The sequence below is a fragment of the Perognathus longimembris genome, chromosome 3 (assembly GCF_023159225.1).
Source record: "Perognathus longimembris pacificus isolate PPM17 chromosome 3, ASM2315922v1, whole genome shotgun sequence".
NCBI classification, from domain to species: Eukaryota; Metazoa; Chordata; class Mammalia; order Rodentia; family Heteromyidae; genus Perognathus; species Perognathus longimembris.
The window spans coordinates 118,732,781-118,748,628 of record NC_063163.1 but is presented as its reverse complement, the minus strand read 5'-3'; the positions used below and the strand labels follow the sequence as shown (position 1 = coordinate 118,748,628).

The window sequence follows — 15,848 nt, the reverse complement described above, 5'->3', positions numbered from 1 at the left end:
AAACAGAGAACACAGTTAGAGAGGAGGAGCCGGGGAAGGGCCCGCGGGGACGCGTACTGGGGCGCCTGGCTCCAGTCCAGTGCACACAGGCGCTATGTGGGACCTGGGGGGGGGGGTCCAGGAATGACAGGGAGCGGGTCCCGGGGGAGCTCTCAGCGTCAGGGTGCCCGGATTAAGAACAGACATAAGCGAAGCAGCCTGTCAGCAAGGCAGGTACAGGACTGGATGGAGATGGCAAGAAACATGGAGCGTGTGTGGCTGGAGGAGGCGGGGCGTGTCCACTGAAGGTCTAACACGGGTCACACAGGGCCTGAAGGATGTGACAGCATTGTGCCGGAAAAACACCTTCCTGGGTGGCTCAGTCCATCTTTCCCAGACTGAAGCCACATCTGCTGCGTGGTCCTTCTCAGTGACAGATGGCAGGCGCCTTGGGCTGGCTTCCCGGCCAGGTAGAAAGGCTCTTCTCCTTCAGGCAGCCTTCTTTGCTGAAGACTTTGCTCCCCTAGCCCCTGGCATCTCCCGTGCCCCCTGGCTCCCATCCCCCCTGCCCAGTGCCCGGCCCTGCATTGGCTTTGCCTGGCACGCCGGACTGACCAAGACTCCTTTGGAGCCACCCCGCCCTGCGGAGTGCACTTGGATGGGGATGAAGTGTACTTTGGACTCTGTCACACTCCCATTAGGGGAGCACAGACGTGCCAGAGGATGTGTCGACTCTTAAGCCGCTATCATGTCCTGACTCTCTCCCAGGACGGCTGCCCACGTGCCGTGGGCTCCCGGCAGGCGCCGAGGGGCAGATGGCTAATGAGAAGAAGTCCATTTGGCAGGGCTGAGGCGATGGGGGCGCGGAGCCAGGCTGCTGTGGAGAAAGCAAGGGGCCTCGCTGGCGGCGGATGCCGGGGCTGGAAAACATCCTTGCAGTGCGGGCGGACGCGCGGCTCACGTCTGTGCTCATCCCACACGCACAGCCCGATGCGGAGCCCTGGTGTCTTAGATGTCCAGACCGACTAGAAGAGACATTGCGTGGATAAGGGCTTTCTCAACCGGATGCACAACCTTCAGCAAGGTCTTTAACCTTACCGGCTTCAGGTCCACACTTTGCTAAATGGAAGCAATAATATTAGCAACCTCCTGTATTGTTTCAGGGCTACATAAAGGGTTATCCTCTCTGGTAAATGAGAGGGACTCCGTCGATGACTGTGACTGAAACGTTGCTGAGAGATCTGGCCCCCTCCTTCAGTTCCACTTGCCTTAGGAACCCGAGTTTGGAAGGAACTTCCTTCAGTGCATGCTCTGGCAGAGTGAGGCTGAACATGGTCATCGCGGGCACCGAGAGATGCTCTGTCCAGAAGTCAGGCAGTCTGTCTTCCTGCCTCTTAATTCCTACCTTCTTATCCCTCCACCGTATCCTACTTTCAAAGGCCTCTTTGGATCAAAAGCTCCCAGGAGCGTCCTTCGTGATTCATTCTATTTGTGACGACTCTGAGAGGACTTGCAGAAGGATAAGAAAGGGGACGGCGCTTTCTTTCACTGCAATTTCCCAGGACACGCTGGGATTCTACTCTCCAAGCATTCTTACAGTTAGGAAATTCTTTATGTCTAAACTTAGGCTCTCCTGCTGCCACTGACATGTATTTTCTAAAAGAATATGAGAACCATCTAACCAGCAGCAGTCTATGTATAGTAAAAGCCTTCTCAGCCAGCATTTCTCCCAGTGTGGTCCTCAACGCTTTCTAGGAGTTGGTAACGGAACTTTGGTGGAAATACAGTTCCATTCTCAAGCAAGGCTAGGAGCCATCTGCATACTCTGTGTCTTTCTTCTCAAGCACAGTGAAGGTGGAAAGAATACCTGCCGTGAAGTGGCTTGTTTAAATTTGACTTCATCTCGAACTTTCCAAATACATTGATCCTGGAATATAATTTGCCCCCCTTGCCAAACTCTCGACTGTCTCACTGTAGCACAGTGGCTCTGTGGTAGCGAGCGTGAGGCCCTCAGTTCAAGCTCTAATACCACAAGAAAAAGTGTGTGTGTGTATACGTGCACGCGCGTGCTTGTACACATAGGTTATATAAGGACCTAGTAACTAGAGCTGGAGGTCAGGCTGTAGCCACACGTGAATGGGCAAGCTGCTGTCATCCTGGAATGAAGGGACACGTCCTGGGTAACAGCCTGGGGTAACGGGCCCAGTCACCCCAGGCCGCGCACCTCAACGGGGTGCTGAAGGTGCGATGCTTCCAAAGCCCTGGGTTACACACAGGCAGCCCTTCACCGATCGGCTGCAGAAATCACCCAGTGGGGCCGGGAGACAAAGCCCAGCCGGGAGAAGGGAGCTGCGCTGGGATTGGCCCCAGAGCGGTGGCGGTGCCGCAGGGAGAAGAGGGGAAGAGCAAGACTGGGAGAACGGGTGGCCACCCGGGCCCCAGGCCACACCGTGTCCACACGTCAGGAGACAGTGTCGGCGCTGGGTGTTCCGGTGAGTGGACGGGAAGGTCCACTCTCTGACCTAATGGTCCCCGATGAGCGTCGAGGGGTCCCCCGGAGGAGCAGGGAGCCTGGGGGACTCAGTCAGCCTTTTGGCGCCTCTAACCAGACAAGACTGGTTGACTAACGCTGTAAGTCGAAGAGCATTTAACAACCCAGGTGCCACTCCCTCCTCTGACCAATTTCAAGGAGGAAAGCGAGACACCAAGGCCCAGGCCCAGCCAGCATCCTTGACTTTTATCAATCTCCTAACTTGAGCAGCAGGGAAAGTGGCTTTCCGGGCTGTTCTTCCTGCCTACTTGTCTCTTCTTAGTTGTATTCCGGACCTAGGAAATACATTGCTTTTCTCCTAGACATTGACACTAGAAATGTCATAGACGGCCCAGCTCCCATCTTTTCCAACTCCGCACCCGGTCAATCGCCAGCAGATCCATTGCTTCCTTCCTACCCTCTCCTCACCGCTCCTCTGCAGTGATCCAGGGAGGGGGCCTCGGATCTTGGGACTTGTGGCCACTCCTGTGCTGGTGACGGTGCTGACCATTCTCTGTACAGGGTAGTGATGTCGTCAGGAAACAGCAGGGTGTATTAGAAAGAATACAGGGGATAAGACAGCCCTGGGTTCAGAGGCTGTCTGAGCCATGTCCTCATGAGGTGATAATGGAATCTGCTGTGCGGGGTAATGGACAGAAACCACAAGGTGCACCTGTTGTGCAGAGGGCCCTCGGGACATGGGAGTTCCCTTCTCTCCAAGTCCAGTCCAACCTCTGTGCAGCGGGTGTAGACCAAGAGGGCAAGCAGCCCCTCTGTCTGCCCTTTTCCTGGTTGCCAGGCCAACCAGGGCCCCCGACAGAGGGGAATATCCTGGCCCAAAGGCATCTCCTCTCTACTAGTCAAATAAGGAAAGTTTTGCCAAGCCGCTAGTAGGTGTTAATTACTTGGTGAGGCTATTTGTGTCAAGACCAGAAGGCTGGAGTTCAAATTCAGATCTCCTAGCCATCCATAACAATGGGAGACAGGAAGCCAACATTCTCATCTTATAACTGTGGAAGGGAGACGGCACAGAGGCTCTCCCAAGGTCACCTGGAGAGCAGAAAGGGGCCTGGATTCCAATCCAGGCTTGAAAAACCAATGCTCTGTGCTTGGGTTCCATTTACCCTTCACCAGACTCAGAAGTAGTATGAGCTCACTGGGACTCATGATACTCATTTTTGTTTAAAAAATAAAAGCAAATAAAATAGGGGAAATAATACTTCCTAGACCTTGTGAGATTCAGAGGAGACGACAGGAAAGCCCTGTGTCTTTTGGAAGCGGCGTACCGACTCCCCGAGTCCTCAGTATTTTTAGAAGTTGCAATAAACCCGCTCAAGGACTTCATTCCTCCATGCGCTTTCAGGCACCATTAAAAGGCAACGAGGAAGAAGGGAATCTGCCGTGAAGGTGGCGGCCTCTTTCTGCCGCTGCTTCTGCTTCCGCAAAAGGCCATCAGCTCTGGCTGGCCCTAGATTCTCAACAGCTCCCTTCTTCTGGGGCTGCAAGCCACCCCCCAGGAGAACCACCTGACTTGTCTGTGGGCTCTGGACAACCCCCTGTTAACCCTCCCCCCGGGACCAGCTGTGTGGTGAGTGTCCTTACTTCACGCCAGAGCTGGCTCTAGATCTTAGCTAGTTAGTCATGCCTGGAATACCGGCTACTCAGGAGGTAGAAGTGGGGGGATCATGGTTCCAGGCCTACCCAGGCAAATGCACGAGACACTGTCTGGAGAACTCTGGACCTAGCGGCCTCACTTACCTTTTCCCCCTCAAGGATGGTGCTCTACCACTGGAGCCACACCTTCACTGAACACTGTGGGGCTGGTTAATTGAAGAACCGTGCCCCTTTCTGCCAAGCTGGCTTTGAACTGTGCTCCTGAAGATCTCAGCTTCGGGAGTAGCTAGCATTACAGGTATGGTGGGCACCAGAGCCCAGCTAGACTCTCTATCGTAGTAGAAGCGTGTCCAGCTCTGTCAGTGCCGTAACACTGGGATGCCAGGCAGTCCCCCCGTCTCTGCTGCTTACACAGGCCTCCGCCTTTGGTCCTCTGTCCCAAGTTCAACCCCTGTCCTCTAAACTACGCCAACCACAAATATCGATTCGGAGCGGAGGTCATGTGCTCGCATTCTATACACAGCTACGGGGCACGGTGCTATGCTCTGGATCTTCCAGGCCACGCCCAGATGGGATACGTTTTACCCCCTGCCCCATTTGGTAGAAGAAGGAATTAAGGTTCCTAGGAGATGAGCGTCTTACCCCAAAGTGTGGGACTGAGATCCCAGTCCTCAGCATAGAAGGACCTGGGCATCTTCTGCGTCCCCAGCTGCAAGTCCAGCACTGCCCCACCCCCCCGGAGATGGCCATCTCCTCACTGAGGTGGCCAGTGACGGACAGCGTAAAGTGCTCTAGCCCCGGGAGATCTGAGGACATGGCTGACTCCAGTTTCTTAACCTACTATTATGAAGGAGGAATAGTGGAAGAACTCGTCAAGAGTACATGGCGATGCCATTAGAACTCCTTATCTGCCCACCTGTGAATGTCCAGAATTTGGCAGAATTCTTTTTTTTTTTTTTTTTTTAGCCAGTCCTGGGGCTTGAACTCCGGGCCTGAGCACTGTCCCTGGCTTCTTTTTGCTCAAGGCTAGCACTCTACCACTTGAGCCACAGCGCCCCTTCTGGCCGTTTTCTATATATGTGGTGCTGAGGAATCGAACCCAGGGCTTCATGTATATGAGGCGAGCACTCTTGCCACTAGGCCCTATTCCCAGCAAATGTCCAAAATTTGGAACACACCTGCTTCTTCCCTTCCTTCACCCTCCACGCCTCTTCCAGGTGTGGCTGCCCCAGGCCCCTCCTCGCTCACTGGCATTGGAGAACGTTCTCTCTGTCGCTGTCTCTTTCCTCCCTCTCAGCCCGAGGCTTGCTCGGCGTGCACTCCCCAACTTGTGCCACACTCCTGGCATTTGTGCTTTGTTTTATTTCTCAGATCGGGTCTTGAGCTTCTGTCCAGGCAGCCCTGGCACCCTGATCCTCCCGCTTTTACCTCTCGAGTAGCTGGCGTTTCAGGCAGAAGCTAACATTGCCGGCTAACTCTTGAGTTAGGGTCATACTCACCTTTTTGCCTGAGCTGGCCTTGGATCACGATCATCTTACTTCTGTCTTGCAAGGGGCTAGGGTTACAGATGTGAGCCACCGCACCTAGCCAACATCTTCCCTCTTTTGCCTCTCCTGACGCCCTCCCTGCCCTCTGCCCCCATCCCCTCTAGCCCAGTTCTCATCGTTGCTAGCTTGTTTCCGGGCCGCAGTAGGGATGAACTGGTTTCCCTTTCTCTGGTCTGGCAGTTCAGCAGTTTCCTCCTCCGTGCTATGGCTTGAGAGATGTTTCTGAACTCCGAATCTGATCCTGAGCTACCAGTGATGCCCAACCCAATCCTGGTGACTGCCACAGGACACAGCAAACACCCCAGCTAGACAGCAAGCCTTTTCACGATCCCTGCCCACCTTTCCTGGCTCCCCCTCCGGCCTCCTCTGCCACCCAGCCAGGTGGAACGGTGCCTCGGCAGCACCTCTGTGCGTACCTGTCATCGTTCAGAGCTCCCTGCCACGTGGGCTTGTCACCGCCACCACTCCAAGACTGGATGCCCGTTGAGGCGGAGGCATTTGCATCCTATCAGCATGTGCTCTGATGTGTCACACACGCAGAGCCGTCGGCGATGTCGACTGAATGGATTTAGGAAGGGATCATCTACCAGAATGGCCCTCATCTCACGCCGGCATCCTGGTCTCTCAGCTTTCCTGAGGCTCTCCCTTGCGGAGGAGGCCCGTGCCTTCCTCCTGGGAACCTGATACATGGCAGAAGCCACATCCTAGACCCTTCTCTTGGCAAAGCCCGAGAGCCACATGAAGCCCAGAATTCCTTGGGGCCCCCTCTGCATCTTCTCCTTCCCTCCAGAGTTCACCCAACGGTGGTAGCTGTCAGTCTATTTATCTGCATCAAAGCCTCTGCTCTCTGCAGGCTGAAGATTGCTTTTTGTGTAATAGGTCTTTGAAGACAGTAGCAGCTGGGAGGCTAATTCATACCTGTCAGTAAGTTCTATTTAATGGGAGATTTGGTTCTAAACCTCCCAGCTCCTGGCTCTTCTGAATTCTTCTCCCGGCATGCTTCCTATTCATTCATTCCCGTGACCTGAACGTGCATATCTATTCTTCCCAGGAACTCTGTCCTTTCTCTGCTTTTCTTGCCCCATGTGAGTCCACAAACAAGACTTCAAAGGCAGAGCCTATTCTCTCTGGCTCGCTGCTCAGTCCCCGGCACCATACCCGGTACTTGTGCTTAGCCAGTGCTCAAGGTACATTCATTAAGCGAATTAATGATCTCCCGCCATCACCCGCCAGGGTGGACTCCTCTTTGCGAAGACTCTTCAGTCCCTCGCTCCCGCGAAGAGGAGGACGCGGCCAGGAGGAAGCCCCTCCCACCGCCCCTGCGGCAGCTGTGACTATCTGCACTTCGCATCCAGGAGGCTGCTCTGTGTCTCTGGGCACTCGATAAGTAGCTGTTAACGATGCCATTCACTGTGCGGCTGACATCTCCATGAGCGAAACTGGCATGGCAAAGGGTGGACACCGCGTGCTCCCGTCTCTCAGGCCAGGGAGGGCGAGTGCTTACCTGCAGGCTTGCTTCATCCACCCGGCCTTGATCCGTTACCTCGGGGGCTCCCCGCCCTCCGGACCCACTGAGCAGGATCCACACCTACGCCCCAGAAGGCCAGTCTGTCCTTGCCCAGTCCCGATGCACAAGACACACCCAAGGCACCTGACGTCTCCCAGGGGTACAGGAGCCGGCGAGGAGCAATCAGAGACCATCCATCCGCGACCTCTGCCTCCTCATTGGCTTTGCCCGCCCCCTCTCTCAGCGGGCTCTCCCGGGCTCCCCCTGGGCTCTCCGAGGGGCTCCCACAGCAGGAAGCACGCATCGCTCATTGACATTCCTCGGCTGTTCTGGCCGCCCCCCCCGCCCCCCGATCCATTCCTTCACCCACTCAATATCTTTGTGTTCCTGTAGGGCACAAGAAACTCAGTGATGGGCAGGTCCTGGCCTCAAGGTGCTTATTCAGTGGGAGCCCTGGAGAGTACTAAGCAAAAGGCACTCGATGCACAGCCGAGGTGGCTCCTGCTTCCAGAACTGCTGAGCTGTACGCAGAGGGGTGAACGATGGGCAGGGGTGAGCCAGGGGAAGAGGGGGGCAGGGACACAAGCGGCAGCGCCGCAGAGCCCCGGGAAGGGGGACAAGGGAAACCCCAGCACGGCACGCGGCTCAGGCCCGGAGGCGGCATGGGCAACGGAGAACGCGGCTGCACAAAGCCGAGCGGCAAGTTCCTCCCAGGCTGTGCCTAAGTGGTCAGTTTAGGTTTGGGCCTCAGGGCAACAGGGAGGCGCTGAAGGCCCCCAAGCAAGACAGCAATGCAGTCAGAAACAGTTTTATCTTCCCACCAAGGTAAAAGGCCCAGCTGTGGGATTCCAGGAGCGACGGGCACTGGAAGAGCGACGGCGGGGTTTCCTGAGGGGCGGTGGTGTGGGCTTCCCACTGGGCTGTGAACGTGAGCTGTCACCACGGGGGGGGGGGCAGGCTGGGGGGACCCTGATGGTGATTAACTGAGCTGTGGATGACTTTGACATTGAGTGGAGCCTGACGCGGGAGAAGCTGGATTGCTTCCTAATAACAGCACTTGCTACTACTCCTAATGGTGCTTGTAATACAATAGCACTTATAATGTAATAATAATAATAATATGATTTGCCATAATGTCTTTTGTTCTCATTCTCCCTATGCTTCCTAAACATTTATTACATCCCAAAGGCTCCTCTCTGCACGGCCCCCCATTCCTCAGGGCGCAGCCTCTGAGGACCCCGGTTTCTCCGCTTACTCTTCCCCTAGGGTTCAGTTTATCCATCCCTGGTAGGGGCCACTGCTCAGAGCCACTGATCCTGGTAGAATCCCACCAGGGAGTCCTTCCCAGGGCCTTCTTCCTGGTTCCCTGGTGACGTCTCTCTCTGCCCTCCCTTTCACCAGGTGGTAGAGGAGAAAGTGCAAGAAATGAACAAGTTTACACAGGGGGCACGTTTGGTGGGTGTGATTCTACAATGGCACCTCGCCGAAGGGCGTTTGCACACACACACACACGCACAAGCACACACGCGCGACCCAGGACTGTGACTGTGCTGCGTTTTACTTCCGTGCTCAGGTGATGCCACGTGGGACATTTGACATTGAAGAGGATCCCGGCCGGCCTGCCCTAAGCCCACGAGGCCTTGCGAAGCGGAGCTCACATGGCTGGTTGCTGGACGGGGCGTCAGCGAGATCCGGAGAGTGGAGAGACAGCGCTGCCTGCGGGGAGGGCCACTGTCGGGACGCCGGCGCGCACCGCGCAGACAGAGCGGACGCGACGGGACGGTCCCCGTGCCCAGCGCGGCCTCCAGCCGCACGCCAGCAAGAACCCAGAGGGGTCGGCCCTATGCCCTCCGCAAAATGAATTCCGCTCGTGGCAGGAGGGAGCTGGGGAGGGGAGCGGGGGCCGTGGAGGAGAAGGCGGAGCGGGCCACCTTCATTTCAGCCCAGCAGAGCCCGCTCAGGTTGAGCAGCATGATGACCTTCCGCGCCGGGAGCTGATAAACGCCGCCGTTTGAAGCCGCTCCGTCCTGGCAACTTGTTATTCAGCGATAGAAAAGGAGCGCACCGCAGAAAGCTGTGAAGATCGGTTTGATGAGGGCAAGATGTGGGCCGGGAGAAGGCAAATGGTCTCACTTAGCACGCGGTTGGCTGGAGAACCTTCCACGAGGCTCACAGACGGCTCTGAACTCCCCCTCTGCTACTCTGCAGAACCGAGATTACCTGCTAGGATTATTTTGAAGATTAAAGATCTTGAGTTACAGGTGCTGGCCCCCGGGGGCAACCACCGTGGAAATGCGTCCGTTTTTACAAAAGGATTCTCTTGATCGGGGACAATTGTGAAACTGCCTGAATCAGGAGACGGAGGAAAGGCTCTGGCGTGTCTGGGTGAATTAATGGGACTTCTGAATCTTTAACGACTCCGTGACGGGGTCAAGGCCGCCTCCCTCTTCCCCGAAGCTCCATCAGACGGACGGCCTGGGCAGAGGGGACGTTTCCATTATGTTGCCAGAGACATCAAGCCAGCGCAGTCCCCAGAGCCTGGTTCCTAGCTCAATTTGATTTATTGCCCGCGTACGGCCAGCGCATTTCATCACCGACACACGCAGGCCCAGGAGTGCGCGTGCACACACGCTGCACACCAGGGAAGATGATAATAAGAAGGAAGTTCCGACTTCCACTAAATGGGCAGTAATCAACTATCTCAAACTTGGCCCCAGGAGCCATGGGGGACGACTCCTGGCCGTCACACGTTGGTCCAACGCCACCACAGGGCTGGTCGGATAACTGGCCCTTCCCTGGCCTCTGCCCTAGGCCTTCCTGACTTGCGTGGCTCTGCAGGCCTGAGAGGGGTCTTCGGGGACAGTCAACACCACTGGTCACTCCCTTTCTGGGTCCCCTGGCCCAGCAGTGTACCCAGACAGGAAGTCTTGAGTGGCCCTCCGTTGAGTAAGCAGCAAGGCAGGTGGAGGGGGTGTTGGCCCAGGTGGCCTACGGCTGCGGCGGGTGTAAACCTCCTCCTTTGACACCTACGGGCTGGGTAGCGCTGGCCTTACGTCCTCTAGCTCGCAAGGGCTACAACAGCTCCTCCACAGCGCTCCGCCTACGGGAGGGAGTTCTTCCTTCCCCAGGTCTGAGTGAGAACTCCCAGGGTCGCGGACAAGGGCAAATCCACAGCTGAAGATGTCCGCCAAGCACACAGAGGACGGGTGGCCATCTGACCGGAGCCTTCCTGGTTGGGGCTCTGGCCCTGCCTCTCTCCTTCCCATCCCTGGCTCCAGCCATGACAGGCACACTGGCATTCTAGCCTCTAGTCCATCCCTTCACAAAGAGCCTTCCCCCAAGGCCTGCCAGAAGCCCTGGGCACCCTGCGTCGCCAGGCAGAGACCCTCTGGGCCCCCCCACCAGGCCGGGCCTGTGTCCCCCACCACCCAGCAGGCACCCAGGCGACATTTGCTGACGGACTGGACTCGATTTCGGCATTTCCCACAGGGAGGTTGCTTCGTCACGGCTGGCGAGTCGTTTTCCTCATCCTGTAACTCAGGCCAAGGGATTTCTCACGAGTGCAAAATACACAGCTCAGTCAACACCTCCCCAACCTCCTTCTCGTCTGCCTGCCCGCTTGTTCCCAGCGCACCCCCATTTTCCAAGCACCCAGTTGACAAAACGCATCTCAGGGGAGAGGGGTGCGAGCATGCAGCTCTGAGCACCGCAGTTCTGGGGAGTACCGCAGCTCTGGGGAGCACAGTGCCGGAGTCGCAGTTCTACACCAGAGGCCGCATCTGTCACCTCAGGATTGTCACCTGTTGTGATTCACATTAGGTGGAGGCAGGACCCGAAGGGCTCAGACCGACACACAAGGTGGGGCGGGCGTTCCCTTCATTACTCTACTCCTTGTTGCACTAAAAGCGTATTTATTCCCCAAAGCATATTGTGGTAGACTGAGTGGGCCTCCTACGGGATAAAAATAAAGCTGAAATATGTGGGTATGCTTCTTAATAGTTTTATCGTAAACTACACTGTGGAATCAATTGTTCTGCTACTAGAAAGTTGTCTGACTGATGTGGTCCATAGCCACTGGCTAGATCTGTGTGCGTGTGTGTGCGTGTGTGCGCGTGTGTGTGTGCGCGCGCGTGCGCGTGTGGGTCTCTGAGTGTCTTGTTTCATCGTTAGTGAAAGCATGGACAATATGGGAAAGGTGCACATGCCCCAAGAACTCTGGTTCAAGTAAATGAAGGACTAATTTTGAAATGTTTCTGATGGTGCGCTTGGTGTTTTGGGAAGCTAGAGGCTTGGAATCAGAAAACCGAGGCCTTGGGATGGGAAGTGGAAGAAAGGAAAGAAAATGTGTGTTTACTAGCAATCAACTGAGGATTAGAAGGCGACATCGTTCTAATTCAAGACTCGACACTTGCACATCTGCACAGCAAGGCCCGGGTTAGAGCCCAAGTTCCCCGGACGCCGGTCCTGCCCGGGTGTTAGCAGACCGGCGTAACACCGCCATGAGGGTCACTGGACCACCGTGCGCACCTATCCATGGGGATGGGCGGGGCTCACCACCCCATGGTCTTTAAAGCCTCCAGGAAGGGTTCTGCATGACGCTCGGCCCAGACTGGGGGGGTCGGGGCACAGCCAGGAGAGGACCCCGCTCCGTGACGGAGACTCTCAGCACAAAGCGCCTCGCTGCCTTGAGTTCTTCTTCCCCTCCACCTGCATGGTCCCTCCTCGTGCTGACCGGGGCCTCTGGCTTCGGGGACTCCCACACTCAGATCCTGGCTGACGCAGCCTGTGTGGCTCTATAGACTCTACACTCCACATCTATCCAGGCCAGAATGGGAAGAAGGGCATGGGAGACTGAGAGTCGACCCGTGGGAAGGGGGAGACCGGCCCAGGGCTCCCCGGCTGGGCTCCTTTGAGTTGGAGAGCGTTGTCTAGATGAGCTGGGTTCCTGTTTGCTGTCACGAGCGGCGTTATCCCATCTGCCCAGCCCACCCGTGCTGCCACACTGCCACGCGACGCAATGTTCTAGTCATTTCCGCAATACATATTTACTGAGCATCTACTATGCTCTAGTAGGCCCCAGGGGTGGCAGTGATGGACACGGCACGCTTGGTGGTCTTACCTCTACGAATCTCAAGGGTCTGAGGGAGGGGTCCGACGGAAAGAATCCTCCCTGGAGGTGAATGCTACAGAATACAGAGCCCAGGGTGCTGTGTGGCGGCGTGACAGCAGGCCTATCGGGGACGCCTCTCCTGGGGAGGTGACATTTACACAGCATCTGAACGATGGATGAGGCTGCCCGGGGAACGGAAGGCTCTTCCGTGGCCCACGTGGACCTCCGGCCAGCGGCCACTCCCCCATCCCTGGGAAAGAGTCCCAGCCCTTGGAACTTGGGCACTGGCATGCCCCTAATCAGAGGGAAGACAAAGCTAGCCCAAGGGCGGGAAGGCTTTCAGAGAGCCCCGAGTGCAGCACTCAACCTGCAGATGAAGAACGGAAGCCCAGCAAGAAGATGGCGTAGACCGTCAGAGCGAGCTGCCTGTGTCCACGCCCCGGCTCCTTGCCTGGAGTGCGAGACGGAGGCCTTACGGACGTCAGCTCGCTTCCCTCGGAAACAGCGATGGCTCCTCTGCCAGAGCGGCTGCGAGGCTCACACCAGAACATAGCCTAGGTGAACTTGTGGCAGAGCCTGGTACGGGAGAAGGTGTTCCAGAAATACCCACTCTGGCTGTGAGGGTGTTAATGGTGTGCGTGGAGGGCCAGAGCTTGAAGCTAGGGTAGTGGCTTCCCCCTCAATCCAGGACCTTGGCGTGGTGGGTGATGATGGTGGTGGTGGTGATGATGGTGGTGGTGTTGATAATGGTGTGGTGGAGGTGGTGATAATGGTGGTGGTGGTGGTGATGGTGATGTTGAGGTGATAGTGATGTTGGTAGTGGTGGTGGTGGTGGTGGTGATGGTGGCAGTGTTGGTAGTGTTGGTGGTGATTGGTAGTGATGATGTTGTGGTAGCAGCAGTGGGAATGGTAGTGTTGGTGGTGATGGTGATAGTGTTGTTGGTGATTGGTAGTGATGACGCTGTGGTAGCAGCAATGGGAATGGTAGTGGTGATGGTGGTCTGGGGTGGTGGTGATGGGGGTAGTGGCGATAGTGGTAGTAGTAGCGGTAGTGATAATGGTGGTGGTAGTGGCGATGGTGGTAGTAGTGGTGATAATGGTGGTGGTGGTGATAATGGTGGTGGTGGTGGTGTTTGGTAGTGATGACGTTGTGGTAGCAGCAGTGGGAATGGTGGTGGTGGTGGTAGTGGCGATGGTGGTAGTAGTGATTGGTAGTGATGACGTTGTGGTAGCAGCAGTGGGAATGGTAGTGGTGGTGGTGATGGTGAGTGTTGGTGGTGGTAGTGGTGATTGGTAGTGATGACGTCATGGTAGCAGCAGTGGGAATGGTAGTGGTGGTGGTGATGGTGATAGTGTTTGGTGGTGTTGGTGGTAGTGGTGATTGGTAGTGATGACGTCGTGGTAGCAGCAGTGGGAATGGTAGTGGTGGTGGTGATGGTGATAGTGTTGTTGTTGGTGGTGATTGGTAGTGATGTCGTGGTAGCAGCAGTGGGAATGGTAGTGGTGGTGGTGATGGTGATAGTGTTGGTGTTGGTGGTAGTGGTGATTGGTAGTGATGACGTGGTAGCAGCAGTGGGAATGGTAGTGGTGGTGGTGATGGTGATAGTGTTGTTTTTGTTGGTGGTGATTGGTAGTGATGGCGTTGTGGTAGCAGCAGCGGGGATGGTGGTGGTGGTGGTGATGGTGATAGTATTGGTGGTGGTGGTGGTGGTGGTGATTGGTAGTGATTGGTAGTGATGACGTTGTGGTAGCAGCAGTGGGGATGGTGGTGGTGGTGGTGATGGTGATAGTGTTGTTGTTGTTGGTGGTGGTGGTGATTGGTAGTGATGACGTTGTGGTAGCAGCAGCGGGGATGGTAGTGATCTGGGGTGGGTGGGTGATCTGGGGTATCAATGGTGGTGGGGGTGGTGCTGTTGGTGGTGGTGGCATGTCGCTACCCAGGCCTCCTGCAATCCACAGGCAGCCCGCCACCCTCCTGGTCCCAGTGCCCAGTGATTTGTGACTTTCCCTCAACACCCCATGACTCTTTGACCTTTACCCTTAAATCTGCACACTTGTCCGCACCAAGGCGACCAGCTCCCGCCTTTGGCTTGCTGCCTATCTGTATCCTCCAACAAAATAGATTAAGGTGCTTTTATCTTTTCTATTAGGCAGTGATTGCAACTCTCCCTGGCTTTATTAGTAGCTGGGTAATCCCTCCAGATTTATTAGCTCAAATTGAGCTTTCTCCTTCACCTCTTCAGACAGCGCCCGCCGTTTCTGCTGTCCCTGTGGCTGAAGGAGTTTTGCCCCAGGGCGCTAAATTCTTCATGTCCTCCCTCAAGACTTCATCAATCTGGCGGAGCCGTTTCTCCCGGCCAAACCCAGAGGCCAGCAGGAGGGCAGAGACCAGAGACCGCCTTGAAGGGGGAGGCGGGACGCTCCCGGTGCGTCGCTAACGGTCCTGCGCACGCGCACGATGAGGGCGCTCCCGGCCCAGGGGCTGTGGCTAGAAGCGGGTTGATGACCCCATAACCAAGCGCGAGCCCCCACTCCTGGGCTCCGTCCCCCGTGTCCCCCGCGGCTCAGGGCCGCCATGGCCCCTCGCCCCGCGGGTCCACACGTCGACAGGGCCACACTGTGCTTCCACATCGGGCTGAAAGCGGGATCCGTGGTGAGTCAGCGCGGCTCAGCGCTTGTGACGGGCAATCACGCAAGCGAAGCCACAGCCGGTGGCCCGATCCATCCGCTACGGGTGAACTAAGGAACCTGGGCAATCTGAATGCCTGCATGGGCTGGACACATGGGGGGGCCTGGCCAGATGTTCAGTGATCACCAACACAAACAAACCCTGCAATGCCAGACCTATCCGTGCGCGAGAACAGAACCGCCTGATTCTGGTTAGTCTCTAGAAAGCAGCATTGTAGGAGTCATTTTTTAAAGGGTATCACATACAGAGCAGCAAAATGTGTATCACTCATTATTTCTAACTTACAGGAAGCAAAAGGGGAAGAAAGGACCTTCTATTAAACATGAATCATGAGCTAATTTCTCTCCTATTAGCGTCTACTTACATGAAAGGGCATCGAGGCTCGGGGACACGAAGGACCTGGCAGGAATCACACAGCCAGGAGCTACGGAAACCAGAATCTTAAGTCTTACCTGCCTAATGCCAAGGTCTGTGGTGCATCGCAATAGTCTACGCCCGTTTGCAAAGCACTGAGATCTGGGAACCTGCGGCGAGGCTGCGACAGATTTCAGGGAGATGGGCGACCTTTTGCGATCCCGCCATCGCTCCAGAATAGACAAATGACACCTTGCTTCCGGAGGCGCGTCCTGCCCCGACTAACCATCTCTGTGTGTCACAAAGCCTTCTGCATTTCAAAACCGTTCCACGTCCATGGAGTCGCCTGACTTCTGAACCGCCGCCGCCGCAGCCACGGGGGGCCTGACCATTCCCATCCCCTCCCCCCACGGCTCCGGGCACCTGGCCACACCCGGCCGCACCCGCCCTTAGACCTGACTGAAGAAAACCTGGGCCCATCCCAGCTTTCTCGTCTGTAAAATCAGGGCTGAGATGGC

At 56.2% G+C, this 15,848-nt stretch overlaps 1 protein-coding gene across 1 annotated transcript in view; it reads right to left on the bottom strand.

Annotated features, from left to right (window-relative positions):
• Positions 1-15,848, bottom strand: part of Grik4 (glutamate ionotropic receptor kainate type subunit 4) — a 215,421-nt gene that overhangs the window by 79,092 nt on the left and 120,481 nt on the right. The gene's annotated exons all lie outside the window — the stretch shown is intronic.